Raw genomic sequence first — 8287 nt, 5'->3', positions numbered from 1 at the left:
GAGCAGGCCACTGTGCGTGCGCCACTCTGTCAGTGGGGAGATCGGCGCATGCCCACTGGCCCCCCCCCACCACCAGCCTCCCGATCGCTGGCAGCCGTGAACCCCTCCCCTGATTGCCGGTCTCCGTGAACCCCTCCCCCGATTTCCAGCCTCTGTGCACCCCTCCCCCGATTGCCAGCCTCCGGGAACCCCTCCCCCGATTTTTAAAAAATTAATTCATGGGACATGTGCGTCGTTGGCTAACAAACATTTATTGCCTATCCCTAGTTGCCCTTGAGAAGATGGTGGTGAGCTGTCTCTTTGAATCGCTGCAGTCCATATTCTGTGGGTTGACCCACAAATGCCGTTAGGGAGGAAATTCCAGGATTCTGACCCAGCGACTGCGAAGGAACGGTGATATATTTCCAAGTCAGGATGGTGAGTGGCTTGGAGGAGAACTTGCAGGTGGTGGTGTTCCCATTTATCTGCTGCCCTTGTCCTTCTAGATGGAAGTGGTTATGGGTTTGGAAGGTGTTGTCTAAGGATCTTTGGTGAATTGCTGCAGTGCATCTTGTAGATAGTACACACTGCTGCTACTGAGCGTCAGTGGAGGAGGGAGTGGATGTTTGTAGATATGGTGCCAATCAAGTGGGCTGCTTTGTCCTGGAAGGTGTCAAGCTTCTTGAGTGTTGTTGGAGTTGCACCCATCCAGGCAAGTGGGGAGTATTCTATGACACTCCTGACTTGTGTCTTGTAGAGGGTGGATAGGCTTTGAGGAATCAGGAGGTGAGTTACTTGCCACAGTATTCCTAGCCTCTGACCTGCTCTTGTAGCCACTGTGTTTATGTGGTGAATCCAGTTGAGTTTCTGGTCAATGGTAACCCCAAGGATGCTGACAGTGGGGGATTCAGTGATGGCTACACCATTGAATGTCAAGGGGCGGTGGTTAGAGTGTCTCTTATTGGTGATGGTCATTGCCTGGCATTTGTGTGGCGCGAATGTTACTTGCCACTTGTCAGCCCAAGCCTGGATATTGTCCAGATCTTGTTGCATTTAAACATGGGCTGTTTCAGTATCTGAGGAGTCACGAATGGTGCTGAACATTGTGCGATCATCGACGAACATCCCCACTTCTGACCTTATGATGGAGGGAAGGTCATTGATGAAGCAGCTGAAGATTGTTGGGCCTAGGACACTACCCTGAGGGACTCCTGCAGAGATGTCCTGGAGCTAAGATGACTGACCCTCCACAACCACAACCATCTTCCTATGTACCAGGTATGGCTACAACCAGCAGAGAATATGCCCCCTGATACCCATTGATTCCAGTTTTGCTAGGGCTCCTTGATGCCACACTCAGTTGAATGCGGCCTTGATATCAAGGGCTGTCATTATTGCCTCACCTCTGGAGTTCAGCTCTTTTGTCCCTGTTTGAACCAAGGCTGTAATGAGGTCAGGAGCTGGGTGCCCCTGGCGTAAGCCAAACAGCAGGTTATTGCTGAACAGGTGCTGCTTGATAGCACTGTTGATGATTGCCGGCCTCCGTGACCCCCTCCCCCCCTGATTGCTGGCCCGACGCCCCTTCCCCATGTCCAGCCCAACTCCCCACGCCCCCATGGCCAGTACCGATCGCCCCATCACTCCCAACCCCACCGATCCCTAATGCTGAGTGTCCAGTGGGTCACCCCACCACTGACAGGCCCCGCCTCCAGTAGGCCCCTGCCTTAGTAGGCCCCGCCTCCCTGGCCCCACATCCTTGGCATCGCTAGTGGCCGTTAGTCAGTGTCAGGGTGCCTAGTGGGCACTGCCAGTGTGCCACGTTGGCACTGCCCAAGGGGCAGCCCCCTCTTGCCCCAACCTCCCCAGGGGGCCTCAATGGCCTATGTCCCCACTAGCGGGGTGGACACGCCTGGTCCCCGTTGAGGGGGACGAGCTTTAATCCCTGCTGGCAGAAACCTCTCCCAGCGGGATGGAAAACATTAGTAAGTCCGGACAATACCAGCCCGGGTTTGCTAATGACATGGAAATGTAAATTTCCATGTTATAATCAGCCTTGTGCTGATTTTTGGCATGAGGCTGATTACACTTAAAAAAACGGGCCTGGGAGAGTCGCGATCAGCTGGATGCTACAGGCTCCCCTGCGGATATTTCCCGGACCACCGTGCTACTCGAGCAGCGCAACGGGCCGGGAGAATCAAGCCCCACATTACAGGAAGGGTGACATTGCTCTGGAGAGAGTGCAGTGGAGGTTTACAGGAATGTTGCCAGGGCTAGAAACGTGTAGCTATGAGGAGAGATTGGATAGGTAGGGGTTACTTTCCTTGGAACAAAGGAGGCTGAGGGGTGACTTGATTGAGGTATACAAAAATTTGAGGGAAAGACATGGACAGGATGACATTCTATCCCTTGGCGGAGAATTCTAGAACCAGGGGACACAGATTCAAGATAAGTGGCAGAAGGGGTAGAGAGGACATGAGGAAGAAGTGTTTTACGCAGAGGGTAGTGGGTGTCTGGGATTCGCTGCTCAGGTTGGTGTTGGAGACAGTAACCCTAAACTATTTTAAAAGGTACCTGGATCTGCACTTTGAGTGCAGTAAACTACAGGGCTTTGGACTGGGTGTAAAAAGGTGGGATTAGAAAGGGAGCCTGGGTGTTCTTGAGCAGGCATGGACAAGATGGGCTGAATATCCTCCTTCTATGCTGTAACTTTTCTATGGTTCAATGGTTCTAAGCTCATTAATGACCAACTTGGACTTTAGATTATGCTAAAATTACACTTAATGAATGCATACCAGAAGGTAGCTTTATGTTAAAAACAATCTGTAGAAGGATGGAGTCTCTGTGAAAACAATTCTTATCAGATAAAGGGATTCTGGATTGCAGCATAAAGTGAAGTTAAATTATTAGATTTTGTGCAATTTACCAAAAAAAAGGTATAGATGAAGTTTCCAACAATTGAATGAGGACAAAAGCAACAAACATGATTTTTTTTTCTCAAATATATGCTTATTTTTATGGAATAGAAATATTGATCTTAATGAATCCCCACAAGCATCATGTTATAATCTTATAAGAGGCTAAAACCTATATTAATAATTGACAGATTACTTGACTCTGATATTTATTAATTTTTCTTGTTGCCTTGTTTACTTGTTTTCCTCTGTGCTGCTGTCTGCTGTGAGCAGGTGTGTTAAATGAAGCACTTCCCCAGCAAAAAGAGAAATGAAAATTTAACAGAAAAATTAGTCACTCCATTTATCATAATTTCTGTGTAGAGAATGTTTTAGAATCATAAAATCCCTAAATGCAGAAGAGGACCATTCGGCCCATCAAGCCTGCACCAACAACAAGATTGACTAGGTTAGGGTTGTTTTCACTGGAGTTCAAATGAATGAGGGGGGATTTCATAGAGACTTATAGAATTCTAACAGGACGAGACAGGGTAGATGCTGGGAGGATGTTCCTGATGGTGGGGGTGTCCAGAACCAGGGGTCACAGTCTGAGGATACAGGATAGACCATTTAGGACGGAGATGTAGAAATATTTCTTCACTCAAAGGGTGGTGAGCCTGTGGAATTCATTACCACAGGAGGTAGTTGATGCCAAAACATTGAATGTATTCAAGAGGCGGCTAGATATAGCACTTGGGCAAATGGGATTAAAGGTTATGGGGAGAGAACAGGATTAGGCTATTGAGTTGGCCGATCAGCCATGATCGTGGTGAATAGCAGAACAGGCTCGAAGGGCCGAATGGCCACCCCCTGCTATTATCTTCTTCTATGTTTCTAGGTTTCATTCAGGCCCTATTCCTGTAACCCCACGTATTTACCCTGCTAATCCCCCAACACGTCAGGCGGGATTTCCTGGCCCCGCTTGCCCCAAAACCGGAAAATCTGAATCCAAATTCAATGGACCTTTGCATGGTTCGCCCCCCGCCCGCTATGATTCCCGTGGTGGGCGGGATGGGAAAATTCCCCTCTAACAGCCAATTTAGAATGACCAATCCACCCAACCCGCACATCTTTGCGCTGTGGCAGGAAACCGGAGCACCCGGAGGAAACCCAGGCAGACACGGTGAGAATGTGCAAGCTCCACACAAACACTCAGGCCAGAAAAGAACCTGGGTGGCTGGTGCAACCGGGAGGATTTATTCCCAAAGGAATCTCATTTGCATTATATAACAAGGCAATGCCTATATTTTAAATGCTACTGACTTTTTTTCACTGTCTGACCACAGAAATGATAGAATATATGGAGAATTCACGTTAATTCACATTCACATTCCCACTGTGCCACTAAAGGTTCCTTTAACTGGTGTGTTTTTAAAAATGAAGTGGTGTTTATAAAAATGAATGATGTCAGCAGATATAAAAAGGATCGTTGAGAACTGGGAAAACATTTCAGCTCCTACAATTAAAATATTGTTTAATTTATTTTTCTTGTGATGGCGGCTGCCTCTGTGGTTGTGGACATTCCTTTAGCTTCGACATAATGACGTTCGACATTGTGCAAAAACGTACACAATTACGGCTGTCACGGTTTAGAGAAAGAAACAACTGACACAGCAAAAGGCATGCAGCATTTCACAAGTTCACGAATGCGACATTTCCCTATATTTAACAGCCTACTTGTATCGCTTACTCTCAACTGATGATGTGGGGTTTTGATGGAGAATTTAATAAAATTGATTAACCAGATGTAATCATTTTCATTTATTTGCATTTTTATTAATGCACTCCAATATCACTGTTTGAAACCAAATGCCAATCTTGTGGGGTGAAATATGCTCCCAGCACAGGACAAAGCTTTGCTGGCAGCTCCCCGATATGTTCGATGTGTTTTCTATCTTATTTCCACTGTGCCTCCTTCAGCTCTTTATACTCTGGGTGCTGCCCTGTTTTCATATAGCAGCTCCCACTACTTGATCCCTGCTTCATCTACTCTGCGGGCCCAGACATTTGTTGGCACTATTAGCACAGCAGGAACCTTATCATATTTTCTATCTGTGGCTGTTGGAGATGTCAAGAGATGGAAAATGCTGTGCAGCCTTTCATCCTCCCTCCCTGTACTTCCTCCATAACCACACGCTGCATTTGTGTCAATGCCCTCCCACTACTAGCTGCTGGAATCTCCTTAAATGTGTCTACGTTTGCCATCTGTACGAATAACGCTGCTAAGACTTAGCCATGATTAAGCTGTCAAGATTTATTACGTTAAAAAGTATCAAAGTTTTTCACTGTAACCCTTGACCTTGATAGGTTCCACCTCCTCTCCCGTCCCTTCCCCTCCCCCCAAAGTATCACAAGCAGAGTGCTTCAGTTGACCTTGACCAATATGTGTGCCCAGGGAACACTAATGAATTTTGGCTGATTCATCATCAAACTCCAAATTTAATCAAGCCAACATGGCAGAGAAAGCTAGCTGTGATTAACTCTTAAATTTATGATAATCTGCTAATTTTAGGAAAGTTGGCATGATCTGGTTGTTAATGCAAAGCTTCTTTGGCGAAAAACCCACCAGCTGGTCATAGTTGTTGCATTTTGGAATCTGAAATTACCTGTTCAAAGACTGCAGCAGTTAATTGCTCTTTGTAGTTAGTTCCGAGTAAAATATTATAATAAATCAGATTATTTGCGTCAATAAAATGTCGTAATATTGACTTATCTACACAATATCTGCAGCTCATAAATATAGTGCGATTTAGTTGATTTATAGCTTAATCTAAACATAATTAGTGACTATTTTACTCAATACTTTGACAAAAAGCATAGATTTTTAGAAGCATACAATGAACACAATGACATGTGTAAATCTTATACCTGAATTGAATAATCACAAGAAAAATCCCACTACATCTGCATCCTGTAAAATTGCTCCAGTAATAGGGGAGAATACACAGTGAAGTAACAAGACAAATGGGCAAGAGGTGTCAGAAAAAATATATATTGTTGGATGATGTTGTGTCTCTTAATTCACAAGTGCCACAACTGCCTCAGGAAGGAAAAAAGTTTTCAGACATCATTTCTCACAAATCATCTGTTCTGTTTATATTAACCATGAGGCACCTTGTCCCACTGCATTTTCCAAAAAATTATAGATCTGGAAAGTGAACAATCTTGTGTCAGAATCTGCAAATTATTTTCTTGTCATTTATGTCGCTGACAATAAATGTACATTGTGTTATTGTACTTCTGAGCTTCATACCAATTGTTCTTCATTACGAACCACCTCCTCACCTGTACATCCAAAATATGTTGATGAGATGCCAGCCGCTCTTCACAAATAGAAAGTAGGGAAATTTTTTTTAAAACATCTTGTAGATAAAAAGGAGCATTGCTACTGTAAATTCTGTTGGTCAAACTGGACATGCATCTGTGTACAATCAAGGCAGGGTGTAACAGATATCATAATTGTAAAGGAAAGAAGAATGTACGCAGCAGGACTTCTTATTCATCAGAGTTGTATAGAGCTGGGCTGACAGTTTTACTGTACAAAATATTAGAGGATTATAAAGCTAGATACATAGATTTGGGCTTGTGTTTATCTAGTCTTTGCAATGCACTGTGATTGCCCAATCCAGTTGGCACCATTCACATATATTACTTCCTGCATACCTGTTATTCTGCAGTTATAGCATCCCTGCAGCCATGATGTGGAGATGCCGGCATTGGATTGGGATAGGCACAGTAAGTAGTCTCACAACACCAGGTTAAAGTCCAACAAGTTTATTTGGTAGCACAAGCTTTCGGAGTACTGCTCCTTCATCAGGTGAGTCAAGCTCGTGCTACCAAATAAACCTGTTGGACTTTAACCTGATGTTGTGAGATTACTTACAGCATCTCTTCAGACTGTGGAACATGATTTTGCATTTCAGCTTTATCCAGTCCGCAGATAATTTAATTACTTATTACTTTTCAGCTAACCAACTGAATGTTCTGAACACAAGAAATCTATTGTTTCATCTTTGGGAAGAGTTCCAACGGGCAGTTAAAACTTTCTCAAAATTCAACTCATTTCTTGGATCAGGGATTATTACCAAGGCATGACAGGTAAATTGTGACAATCTGCAGCTCTAAAGGTGTACTAAAAAAGGCAAGGAAGTCTCTGGAAATTGTCTGCCTCTGCCACCTTGCACCAAGGCGAAGTCTGCACTCCGAGCAAAACTTTGTGCTTGCTTTGCCTGTTGGTCTCTGACCAGAGAGATTTCAATGTTGGTTGCTCTCCTTGAGTTAGAGACACTGAGTAACCTCTCGAACACAATGGATGCCAAACTGCGAGATGTTGCAAATATCTTCACCGAAAACTAAAAGGAATAAGACACATGCATGTTCATCACCACAATCACCTTCATAACCACTGGCAATGCGGTCCTTGCCCTGTTTTAGGTACTGTTGTACCTGGAGCAGGTGGCAGATTTCCATGAGGACATCCTTACTGAAGCACAGATGTCACATACATTGCTCCTCACTGTGGTTCAGATCGAGAATAGCTCCATGAATACCCTGGAAGAATGTAATCTCCTGCTGACTGCCCTTCTCTCCCAACTCTGTTGTATTTTGGTCAGGCTAGCTGAGGAATATTTGTAAGACGTTGGCATGTTCAAACAATAACTTCTTTATTGTATGTAAATGAACTATGTACAGCAGTTCATGACTCAGTATTACACTACTGAAGCCAGGAATGTACTTCCTCTTAACTAGAGGGAGCTTGTCAGAGAGTAATTTTAATGGGGAATTTAATCTTAATTCAGACTGAAATAATCTGGTGGGAAAAGGTAGTAGAGATGACAAATTAATACAATGTTTTTGTGATAACATCTTAGATCAGCATGTTCTAGAACCAACAAGGGAGCAGGCTATATCAGACCTAGTGCTAACACTGAGATAGGATTTATTAATGACCTCAAAGTGAAGGTGCCCCTAGGTAGCACTGAGCATAACATGACTGAATTTTACATCCAGTTTGAGGGAGAAAAGAGTGGGTCTAAGACTAGTATTTTAGACATACAAAAATTATGAGAGCATGAAAACAGAGCTAGAGAAAGTGAACTGGCAATTTAGGTTAAGGAACAGGTCAATAGAGATGTATGTAAGTGGATATTTCAGAATGCACAGAATGCACATTGGCACAGTGGTTAGCACTGCTGCCTCAAAGCGCTAGGGACCCGGGTTTGATTCCTGGCTTGGACCACTCTGTGCAGAGTCTGCACATTCTCCCTGTGTCTGCATAGATTTCTTTCAGGTGCTCTGTTTTCCTCCCACAATCCAAAGATGTGCGTGTTAGGTTGATTGGCCATGCTAAAATTCTC

The sequence above is a fragment of the Mustelus asterias genome, chromosome 7 (genome assembly GCF_964213995.1).
Source record: "Mustelus asterias chromosome 7, sMusAst1.hap1.1, whole genome shotgun sequence".
In the NCBI taxonomy this organism is placed as follows: domain Eukaryota; kingdom Metazoa; phylum Chordata; class Chondrichthyes; order Carcharhiniformes; family Triakidae; genus Mustelus; species Mustelus asterias.
Note: the sequence above shows the minus strand (reverse complement) of the source record.